The sequence below is a fragment of the Bombus vosnesenskii genome, unplaced genomic scaffold (assembly GCF_011952255.1).
Source record: "Bombus vosnesenskii isolate JDL3184/JDL3185 unplaced genomic scaffold, Bvos_JDL3184-5_v1.1 scf7180000013263, whole genome shotgun sequence".
NCBI classification, from domain to species: Eukaryota; Metazoa; Arthropoda; class Insecta; order Hymenoptera; family Apidae; genus Bombus; species Bombus vosnesenskii.
Genome location: NW_022882923.1, coordinates 2,735,240 through 2,747,792, shown reverse-complemented (window position 1 = coordinate 2,747,792; position 12,553 = coordinate 2,735,240). Strand labels below are relative to the sequence as shown.

General features: G+C 32.1%; 1 long non-coding RNA gene across 1 annotated transcript; it reads right to left on the bottom strand.

The window, feature by feature from the left end:
- Window positions 1-257: 257 nt before the first annotated feature.
- On the bottom strand, window positions 258-10,931 carry LOC117232431. Its single transcript, XR_004493129.1, has 2 exons — window positions 10,651-10,931; window positions 258-2,598 (listed from the first exon to the last, which is right to left on the bottom strand). It is a non-coding gene; the product is annotated as an uncharacterized LOC117232431 (long non-coding RNA).
- Between the last annotated feature and the right edge of the window lie 1,622 nt (window positions 10,932-12,553).

The following is a 12,553-nucleotide window of genomic DNA, read 5'->3' as shown; positions in this document are numbered from 1 at the left end:
GATCAGGCTATATTACACCGTGGGTATTGGTGTCTCTCAATAGAGAAGTGCGCTAGGGGATTCTGCAGAGTAAACTCGATTGTATCTTGTTTGTACGCGTACCACACTCAAGATCGAAAGCCCGATGAGATTATCGTACCTATTATCCGGTTGCAATCATTCTTAAAATAGGGTGAATCGTAGACAACTTGCGATTCGAAGCACGTATGCATCGCGAAAACAAGGAAATGGACAAAAGAAATTTTAAAGAATAAGTGCCAACTGAAAAAACATATTTATTTGCATACGTATACAGAGGTTTTGGAAATATTAAAAAATTAGTTTTTCCAGTAAAGAAAAGATAGATAGGAAGTAGTTAATCAACATAGTAATTGTGAACAACGTGTATTTGAAATAAGATGTAAGTTTGTATCGGGCAATAATTTAAGTGCACGCTGATAGTGATAGTTTGTGTAGTATTAAATATAGCCAATTAACTCTTGCACAAAATATCTGGTCTAATATATATGATCTATATGATTCATTTAACATATTCTGAAAGGGCAATCATTTAATTGGTTCAAATAATTTATATTCTATATTCCATTGTTTTTAATGTTATGCTAAAACAATACATTTCAAAAAAGAAAATTACATTTATAAGTTAATTTGCAACATTTTGATGTATTTAGATTAACTCAAGCATATTTCAGGACGTATTATGATTATCCACGGTTGATTATCTCATAATAAATGACGAGAATGTAACAATATAGAATTTTTTAATATGCATTTATTGAAAAAGATGGATACTAATGAGGAATATTCTGTAATAATTTTCTGCACACGGATACGTTAATGGCAAATGGCAGCTTTCCAGTGTAGCAAAAATGATTGAAATAGTGAAAACATCGGTAAATATATAGATTTGTTCGAATATACATTAAAAATTACTAAAACTTGTAAATATTTTTCCAAACATAACCATAAAATTATAACTCCAATTATATGAAAATGTACAATTTATATCACACTGTAATAGAGCATCTTCCAAAACACTACACATTACTACGTTTGTTAATTATTAGTTTTATAAAAATGAAGCCGAATCTTTTTTGTGCAAACAAATAAATTTTGACTTTTTGTATGAAATTTGCACCTATCGTTTTCAAATAAGATTGATAAGATACAAACATCTGATAATTTGAATATAATTTTGCAAAAGGCTAACCAAAGAAAGGCTAGGTAGGTATCGAATCCAAGTATTTCTCATTAAAGGTTTTTTGGGTTCTTCATGCGTGTATCCAGATCGAACGTGTATTCGATGTATTTTGATGGATTGAATGAAAATTGATTAGAAAAAGATACAAAATATGCTGTTGTCCTTTGTAAATATATCTTAAAATATATCTTAAAACGAAATAACCGACTAATATTTTATCCAACTGTTTAATTTCGTTGTATTTTTGTATTTCTTCCTTTTTGTACTTTTTTCTAATTCCTCTACCATGAGTATAGTTTTATAACAAAAACAAAAAACACAAATATTTCGCTACAATAGGGGAATAACATAAAAGTTCCTTTGTTACAGTACTAATTAAATTATTTTAATTGTTTGACATATTTTTGATTTCGCTATTAATTTGAAACCAAAATTGGTAGCGAATTTAATTCACAACAAATTCTATTTTTCAACGATTTATTATTAACACAGTATAAAAGAGATACTACTATACTAGAACTATAGAAAGTATTAAGTATACATATGAACAAATGAAAGAGTATGTTACACATACATGAATATATCCAACTACGTAAATTACTGGAGTTATGTGATAAATCAGTCGATGTTGGAATTTCTTAAATAATTTGTAATTCTACAAATATGTTGAATTTTACATATTGCCAAACATTCCATATTGACGCATCATATTAAATTAATCCAGTATACTATGCAGTCAGACATATCACAAAGTTACTTTCTCTGTATAAATGAAATAAGAGTTAAAATTGAATGAAGTTAAACTATTATGTTTATTATATTGTATATATATAATATATATTATAAATATACAATATATAATATGAATACAAATACAAAATATAAATATATAAAATTAGTTATTGTTACTCTATATTAAAAAAAACAGAATTATAAACTCGAACTAATATTCAAAGTATATCGTATAAGTAGTGCAACTACTGTATTCCTGCTGACATCTTTGCCAGAATTCCGTCGAATCGGTAAGAGCAGTATCTGCAACCCTCGGTTGTTTATTTCAATGTCATCTCTTTGCAAACAGGTTTCATGTATCTCTTATCAAAAACCAAAATTCTGCCGATATTGCAGGGACCTTGTTCGCCTTCTCTGTAACACCGACGAATATATCCATAAAATGGCCACAAAATCTCGTTCTTAGAACATTTCATGGAATGCCGTAGGTATTCTGCTTGGTCGGGAAAGTAGATGGTGTCCCGATTCAGATTATTCTTGATCATACCGTTCGCAGGATAGGCACGAATGCACGAAATCCAGAAACTTAGAGCTACGATCGCTAGCAGCAAACGCATCCTTAATTAATAATTAACAAGCTATACAGTTGTGCTGTTCTCTGGATCCTGAAAAAATAAGAAGTGACTAAGATATTTTTCTGATTATTTTCTGTTAAAGATATACATTGTTCGCCATAAATATCAAGATATTTAGCCCTAAGAATTTATTCAACAAATTTTACTTTATTTTATATTCTGCATTATAAAACATAAATGATACGGATGTAACAAAAGATGCATAATAACGCTTGTGACTGTGTATGTACTCGTATTATGGAAATTAATCATTTTTGGATTGATATTATTGAAATAAAGTAATAGATGAACAGAAGATTAAGTTTATGTATTTAGATGTTATAATTTCGTTCTGTCAAGAGCTACTAACTAGAATTCCCACCTCAAACGATCATATTTATTTTTAACGTAAAGGCTACGATCCTCTTTTAGGCAATCAAGGTACTTTTCATTTATAGCGCTCTGAATAATTTGTTGTTTAACCTTCTCCTCTTGACATTAAGTTTAGAACCAATTAATTCAATACTTCACTTCTTATAAATTAGTCGAGAATATCACATTATAATTTTGAGTGACGTAATTTCTTTCGGTTGGTTCGAGATTAATATTCTTTCGACAACAAATTTTATAACACATCTGACATCATACTCGTCTCTGCTTAAACCTGTTTTTGGTTTTACATCACAAGATTTTGTATTCATGTGACAATAATTTATACGTTTCCAATGCCGGTTCAGAAATTTTGACTAAATACTAATGCTTTTAATTTAATTTAATTTAATAGTTAAATAACACAATATATTAAATGTAAAATATAAAATAACTAATCACGATTTTTCTTAAATACTAAAATAAATCGTTAATTTAAATGTAAAATCAGGTATTAATTTATCGACAGAAGAACAGCGTGAAACTTGAAATTTTGCATATATTAACATATTACAGTTGCATTATTGCAAAATTATAGTAGGTGCAATTGGTTGCAGAAGTTATACATGTTTATGCATTGAATGTAATGTATAATAACTCATTTTCAGGCAACAGCTATTTTTACAATCCACAAGACCAACTTCATTTCATCAACATCGAAGTATCTACTAACGAAACTATTAAACATATCTAAATGTGATGGAAGATATCATTTTCGGCTAATTTCGGTTACGCGTAAAAATTTCACAGATATAAATTTGAATAAATCATCAAAGAAATATTTCACGACTGCATTTAGGAAAATTATAAAAGAATAATCGCAAAAATTTTAGTATATCGAAATACCCATTCTCAAAGCGATTCATTTTCAAATAATAGCTGTTTTTATAATCCATAGATGCAGCCTGATATCGCCACTTTTAATGACTACTATTGAAACCTAAAATACAGTTAAAAATTTAATCTTCTGGAAATTACGATTGCTCGTAGCAATTTGTAAAATGTAAGTATGAAGTCGTTTAAGAAATAATTAAAAACTGATATGTGCAATACGCTATGAAGCTACTTTAATTATGCATCGTTGTGTATCGCGGTCGTGTTTCCGGCTTCGCTGTAAATAATAGTGTACGCGGTATTGTTGTTACAATTTGTGATCATGGTTTTCATTTGAGTCGAAATTAAATTTTCAATCGACTTCCAGTTTCGACTGATAAATTTTATTATTCAATTTTAAAGTAAGCATTTTATCAGGCTTTGCAATGTCACCGAATAAACGTTACGTATTTATATTGTTTCTCCCGTTGATGTTACGTGGAATAAATTTTATGGAATATTCATATCTTTGAATAATACGAAAATAAAATTGATGCTAATCATTAAATTGCGAGAATTAATTTCCGTGAACAATGTTTTTACCCATTTCACAATTCATGAATCGTCACATACATATTTTCCTTCAAGACTACGCTTTTCAGAACTTATTTACAATAAATGTATTATTCTATCTAAAAAATACTTATAATGATTTTATTCCGGAAGTAAAGGCGAAATAATAAAAATTATACCTTCATGTTTCATGCATCTTATATTTTATTTCTGCACACTTGGACCTACTTTAAATGCATAAATATCTACAATCTACTTATCGTAGAATTGCATCGATAGATTACAGTTACAACTTCTTTTCTATTTGTCTAATATGCTTCAGCAGAAACACGGCAGTCGAAGTGATACAAAATGATTCGCCTTTATGAAAGTTTAGAATAAAAGAAAAAATCCTGAATTAAAGAACCATTCGGTTGAAATGACTTTTGGGCAAATAATTATTTTATGTTCATTCAAGGAATTAATTTATAATATATTATATATAATATATTATATATAAAGATTTTGTATTTTCACTCGAATACTGTTCTTTGGGAACTGTGTCATGCAGATTAATTTTTCGATATATCAGTGTGAAAAATACTCTTCTGTCAGATACTAATTAAATAAACGTATGATATTAACCTCTTAAGACGTGTAAGACGAAATATTTCGTCATGTCTGGTAAACAAGTGTATCGGATATAACGATATAGTTCGTCTAATATAATATAATATAATATAATCTAATATAATATATAATAAGTCTAATCTAATATAATATAACGATATAATGTCGTATGGTATTAGTTACCATTTCATATGTAGCTATTTCAACATGGGTAGGAAACTATTCTCCGGCTTAGAGATTATTTAAAATAATTGTAGAATATTTAATCTCATAGATTGACATTTAATAATGTTTTTTAAAAATAGTACCAGCTATAGTGCAGTTATGAAAATGTATCTTTTACCGAAAATATACCGAAAACAATAGATGTAACTACTTCTGATAATTTAAATGATATTATTTTTTATTTATACACATCGGATAATTTCTTGCTTGAAACTATATATTTTTCCAATATGCATTAAAATTCTGCAGATATTTTGTTCTACAATATAATAGCACTAAGTTGAAAATGAATCTGAATAGTAATTATATACTTCATACTAATTATGAGACGAACTTGTAATTCCAATCAAGTGACTAATAATCAACAATATTGTAATAATTACGATACCAATATCGTAATAATATAATAAATACGTTTATGAACAATCTCTATAAATTAAACCCAAAGTCTTAACAATGAAAACAATAAGGATATCATCTAGTAAAAATGATCAAAAGTTCACATCAGAATAGCGACGTGCCAATAAATACGGGATTCTATACGCTTTGACGATCCTTACACAAATTCATTTCTCAAATTAGTTCTCGTTTTCCCATCATTGAAACACAAATTCTTGTTAGGACGTCGACCGGGAATTTTCATACGGAAACGGGAACAACTTTGTTCGTTCGAATAGCTTCAAGCGATACTAATGAACGTTTTACTAAAAACAAGCGGAGATCGCGTATGCCATAATGATAGCAACGGGCAACATTGTAATTCCTAAGGGTATTTATAATTTCACAGTTCGCTCGCCGCACCTCTCTCGATCTGCGACGCGTAAATCTAGACTTTGTGCCGTTTTGATGCAGTTCTACCGGAGTCACAACATTATGATCGCTCTTCAACTTACAGCGAACGCTCATTATTAAATGAACGTATTATAATTCAAAGGTTTTCCAATTTTGTAAAGTTCTATTATATCATTATACGCAATACATTATACAGCACTGTTATAAAACTTAAAAAGCAAATAGAAAGAAAAATATTCTATCACATTTTCTTAGATGTTTAATTACGTATATCTTATCTGTCGAGTGTTGATAACGATGAAATAGTGTTGGAAAATATTGCAAACCTATAAAATATTCACCAACCATCAACATATGAAAAGAATTTCTCGTCTATTGAGATAAACGTATAAGTATTTCTATTTTTCATCGCAGTAAATTTATTAATGAGATTTTTGGTAACTTGGAACAGACAAACTGCACATGCAGATTCAAAGTGTCTAACATCATTGTCGAAGAATATCTTTAATCTGAATTTTGCGAGGTCTCCACAAGTCTACGTTATTCATTTTTATAGAATTATATTTATCTGTTTCATTAATTACAGTTATTTACTTGATAGAAAATCTGTGTGTAATACAACGTCTAATATGTAAGTTGTAATTTAGTAATATCGTTAGTTAGTAGATTATTACGTAATAGAATATTAATGACAATAATAGTGATTTAACAAACTACAAATTGTAGATTTATAATTGTACGTGAAATAAGATAGTAAGATGATTTATAATTTATAAAATCTATTTCTAAAATTTCGTATATTTTATTACTAAACTTCCTATTGTTACGCAAGAGTATACATTTATATAATTTGCAATTTTCGTTGGCTTGTAAAATTCCATTGATAATTGGTTTAATTGTATCCAATCCTGATAACAAATTTTAAAAGATACAAAATATCCATACATCAAACATACATACAAACGTACAAACGCCTAAAGCGTATGAGATTCCAATATAAATTACTCCATAACAGAGTGTTTTACTACAGAGTGTAAACGTATCTTAATTTTCGCGACACGAATAGCCATAGAATAGCGGAAGATTTAATCTCTGTTACTATAGCAGAGTTTACTTCGAGCGTGGAGCTTCTATACTTTTACAGTTCGTCATAAAAATTTATGCTGCACGGTCGAGGGTGCAGTTTCCTGTTAAACTCAGATTTCGCAGCGGTCTTTTTTTTAAACCCCGGTCACTGACGAAAGCACGAGAACAAAGCATATCATTTTTATCATGAATGCAAGGCAGAAGAGAATACGAAGCTTCGAATCGACGAATCAACCGCGAATCTCGAACACCATTGCGCCGCGCACGGCATTGTTCTGGATGGAAAATTAAATCCAAACTTCCCACCGGACAAATAATCCCTTACCACCAAGAAAATTTCACGAATCGCGACGATAACAGAAGCAAACACGCTCTTCCTATCAGCGCGGTACTTTCCCAAAACTCCGCGTAATCTCGCTTCCCCTTTTCATTCTCTTCATCGCAACTTTATCGCGATCAAGAAGTTTCTATGTTTGTACGAAAGATCAAGGAGCATTTACACATCGGTTATATAAAATGTAAATAACTGATACGATGCTTTATGTAGACTATAATCTAGTACTAAATGTTGAAAATAATGGAGAAGTTTAAGTAAAATATAAAAAACAATTTTTTTTTTTGGTGAAAGAAGATGTAATGCGATAGGTTCATCTTCTTCAACACCATCAACACGCTTGATCGAACGAAAGTAGATAAGGATGTTGTTCGTCAGACAAATATCTATATTCAGATACTTATATCATGAGTACATCAATGCAGCATATCGGACATTATGTATATTCTACGAGAAACTAGGTAGGTAGGTACCATAAGTTACTATAATAGAATAGCATACTATTAAGGACAGCTCAACTACCTCAGTTATACTTTCAATGGAGAAGTTACATCGTGCTACTGGCGAGAATAATGATAAATTCTGACAAAGTGAAAACAAATTATAAAGTTACAAACATTAAACATTGAACTAAGTTTAGATCGAATATGTGGAATACGTTAGGGATTGAGCTTGGTGTTGCTAGAGCTAGGTAGGCAGATTCAGTAGGTTAGGTCTGGGATTAGACGTGGGTTAGTTAGAAGAGCTTGGGTTAAACTTAACTAGATAAGTTAGGTTCAGTCGAAATGGTTTAAGTAGATTGAACGTGTTAAACGTTTGGACAGATGAAATATTTTGGACGAGTTGAATGATTGATAAGTACTGAAAGATTCAGAATTTAGATAAAACTAGTTGAGTTATTAATTCCATACGTTCTCGCAGTAATCTGTCTTCTTTATATTTATAGCTTACGTTCTACAAAGTTGTAGCATAGTCGTTTTATACATGGCAAGAATATGTGTTTTTACCATAAATATAGGTTTCAAGTTGAACAAAACTTTTAACAGGGACAGAGTACGATATCTCTAGGAAAAATCTGAAATTCGTCGTATGAAACACAGAGTGGAAGCAGCGTGTAAATGGCTCGCCCAGGTGTAGGAGTGGCAATAATTTTAGGAGTAAGTTTTCAACTTTCCTGGACGATACAATGACAGACGCTTCCAAGAAGATAGAGTACTCCTGGGCTTTTACATTATCATTGTGCTGGTACGCTCGCTAACTCGCGATTTATTGCGTGTAGATAGCAATTAATTGTAACTCTTGCACGAAGACGGGAATTCGCTCGAGGACGATTCTTCTGGTCCTTTTTCGGGGGATTCCTCGCCCTGAAAATCGTTGCGAAGGGTATTCGTTACAAACGCGTAACGGCTTTCGAAACAATTCATTCTACTTGTCACGCTGACTCGCGAATATTCGCTGTTGGAATCTATGCCTATCGTAATTTTTAAATACAACTTCACAGCATGGTTATGCGAAGCAATAAAACCTTTATAATGTGCGTTTGCATTTCGTTAATAATGGTACCTGAATTTTATTACGAGGAAGAATTTACAACTGCTATGTATATATAAGAAAAAGAACTCTTCGTCTTTGTATTTTGATTTTTCTTAAACTTGGTAACTGAGGAAGATGTGCTAATTCGTCGTATAAATTGTCAATCTCTTGCATTATATTCGCTTTGTTTGGAAATCCTTTACATTAGATGTTCAAAGCGTTGACCACACGCGTTAAGAGAACAAACGTACAAGTTCTATCTGTATGGGAAACTTGCCAAACTTCAAGGTCCATTTTCGCCTAAACTATAGGACTAAGTTCAACCACATTTTAAAACATTCCGTATATAATGCGGAACATTCAAATTTCAATTAACTTTCTTAACTCCGAATTGTTTATTAAAATTCGATTTTAACTCCATTTCTCATTTTCAACTGAAAACGAGATAGTGATTATGTCGTGAAATAATGAAAAACACGCACATTCATTATCTTCTCTCACGTGTCACTTGGCGAATCTCATTGTATCGCAATGCACGATTGCATAAATTTCCAATGTATCAGGATGTCCATAAATTACGCGGGAATCGAGAAATTAAAACTAACTTTGTGCAGGGTTGACAGTACGATAGCAACGGCTAACAATCAACCATCGTTGCTCGCGGTAAAATAGAAAGTAACCCGATCTAAATTCACATAAGCCACGAATAATGCATCATGCTTGTTAGTGTATCAGTCCGTATTTTCCATCGAGTGTAACGCGAGTCGGCATTGCATCGATCACGACGAGTTTCAAAGCATCACGAAGCACTCTTTCGCGTCATATAAATGCGTTGCCATTCATGCGTTGCAATTAATGTCATCAATTAACTTAATACACTGCAAGCCGCTTCTTTAGCAACAAAATTACTTTTTGCAGAAGTTGCTGAATTATGTAAATGATAATTTTCTCAGCAGATAAGTAGATATTCTAGAAATTCTTGTAAATAAGAAGGTATAACGTAAAGCAGAATTAATTGATGCATTTGATCAAATTATTGATAAATTATACGTTAATACATGAAAAAATATAACAGCGTGATTCTTTTAAATCGTACGTTTAGTTTTATATATAGTATGCATTAATTGCACAACTTTTTATTCCGAATAAAAAGATATTAAAGGTTTTCATCACGTTTAAATTATTTCTAAAACATCACTAATCTTTAACTACCATATGTCTTTACAAAGGTTGATCAACCACTTTGAAAATCCTAGAGAATGTCTAAAAATCAAAAGAATACACAAAGCACCAAAAATAACCACAACCAAATCGACCGATGTCACATAGAAGGAACACTAATTTTGTAACCATTCTGTATTCCTACGAAACTAGCAAAATCCGAGAAACTTCAAGAAAGAATTCATATAAAACTATCAACAATCACAAGCTTCTTAAACACATATCGAAAGGAAAATCGTTAGTTTTCCACATATCGAACTGATTCTCACGCACGTTTTAATAGAACTTCTAACCACTGCCAAAATTCGACAGCCGGATAAAATAATCAAAGGCCAAATTTGATATAAAGCCGCGTTTGCCGACGAAGGGGCTACTACGTTAAAGCGTCCTCTATTGGAAGGCGGGACGTTTTACATAATTTAGATGAAACTTACACCTAGCACGGTCTCTTGCCGTGGCAACAAGATTAACGATTACTTTGCACTCACGTTTGCTCGTTTATTTTCCCCCCTGTTAGCGCACCAGTGCTGGGCCGATCTTTTGTTCTCTGGCTGGCTACTTGTTCGTCGACTTTACAGCTGCGCGAGTACCCTGTCTCGCTCCAAAACTTACGCTGCAGACTAAAGTAATTCGCTGTCACTAATAGAAATTTGATATCCGAAAGCGTACAAAGTGTCCCAGCTCGCGCGTACGAATCGAGGTTCCAACGTAGACTGAGGAGGTCTCGTATCAAAAGTTAATCTACGCGAATGTACGTAAGGATCTGGCAGGCAAAGGAGGTGGCAAGCACATGAGGAAAAAGGTGGAGTGGCATCGTCTGGCCGTAGGCATGTCATCAGTTCCCAGAATGGTGGATGAGGGGCTGGGAATGACAAGGGGGAAGGGATTAATCTGAGGCAGCCGGTGATCACCTCAACTCGGAGAACTGGTTTGATCGTGAGAGGACTACAGTTTTCGAATAGCGTCCCAGCATCCTCTCCGGATCTCTCCGGGGAAATAAAAGAACGTATTTATGTCGGGACCAGGATAACGCCCACCGCTCGATAAATAGAATTTCTGACAACCACGAGAATTTATGCGATTAATCCCGGTGTTTAGGTTAGATAAACGAGGTGAGCACCGGTACCCAACTGATCGTTGTCCTCTGTCTATACCTTTATAGACAAGCGGGGTTTAGTTGGCTACGATTTAAAGGCGTTAGCAGCAGCGAGAAATCGATTAACAACTTTCGTTTCATTTAGCGTTTGGCGACGAAATTGAAGTTAAATGATGTACAAAGATGGAGGGGTGATAGGTGGGTTGCAGGAATTCGAAGGACGGAGTCGATCGAACGGTTGATTACATGTTTAAACGATCGTTTAGGAAGTATGTGGTAATTGAAGAATACAGGAAGAGGAGACACGATAACTTTGTCTTCATTGCTTTTCTGATTTTGATGTTATTTTGTGAAGGGGCGCATTCCAATATGAAATCAGTTGTTCAAAAGATGAGTTGATCAAATCTGTAAATTAAAAAGTACAGAAAAATGATGACATTAAAAGTGTGAATAATGATTTTCTTCCGTGGTCCTTGATTATATCTAAAGTAAAATATTTGAGGAAATCCCAGACGTTTTTTGTATCTACATCCGGTTCTCTTTTATTTTTACAACTATGAATCACTCGAGAACTGGTTTGGTCCGTATGTTATTTACTCTGCGTGATGTATATTTACACGCTTATTAAAATGCAAAAAATTTACTATTATTAATGTCAAAATTTCACGTTTAAAGTTTCCAGTAGAACAACAATTTGCTAGTTATTCAATATAAATTCCATATATAATATACGATTAGTACTACACCAATTTGAATGATTGTATCATTCCTCTTGAATGACTTCTCGGGTGACGTATTAAATATGAGGTACTGACGTCAAGAATAGTTGCATAGCAGTCGTGTTGGGGATTTCCAAGAATTACATCTCGCTCTGCAAGTATATTTCTTATTTTTTCTGCAAAATTGCTACTGGTATCACGGTCATAACCATAATAACACCGTAATATTATAATTGATTCACTGAAATAAAACGCAACGTGCAATTTAGGGAAATCACTAGGCAACGTGAACAATATATTAAAGCATTGGATATAGTTGAAAGAAATAAAAGTTTGCAATACAATTCTAAGTACAGTTGCAATCATATAATGTTTGATAGTTAAACGTGCATTTAATATTTTTTATTACACTAAATATAGAATTAGAAAAATCGAAGACTGCAATATATTGTAATAAATTAATATTTTAAAAGATATTATTAATACCAGTAATTAAATACATGTTTAATGTACATTTTTAATTTAATAATTAATTGACTGTTTCTTTTATTAAACAACGAATGTTGTGGCGAATAA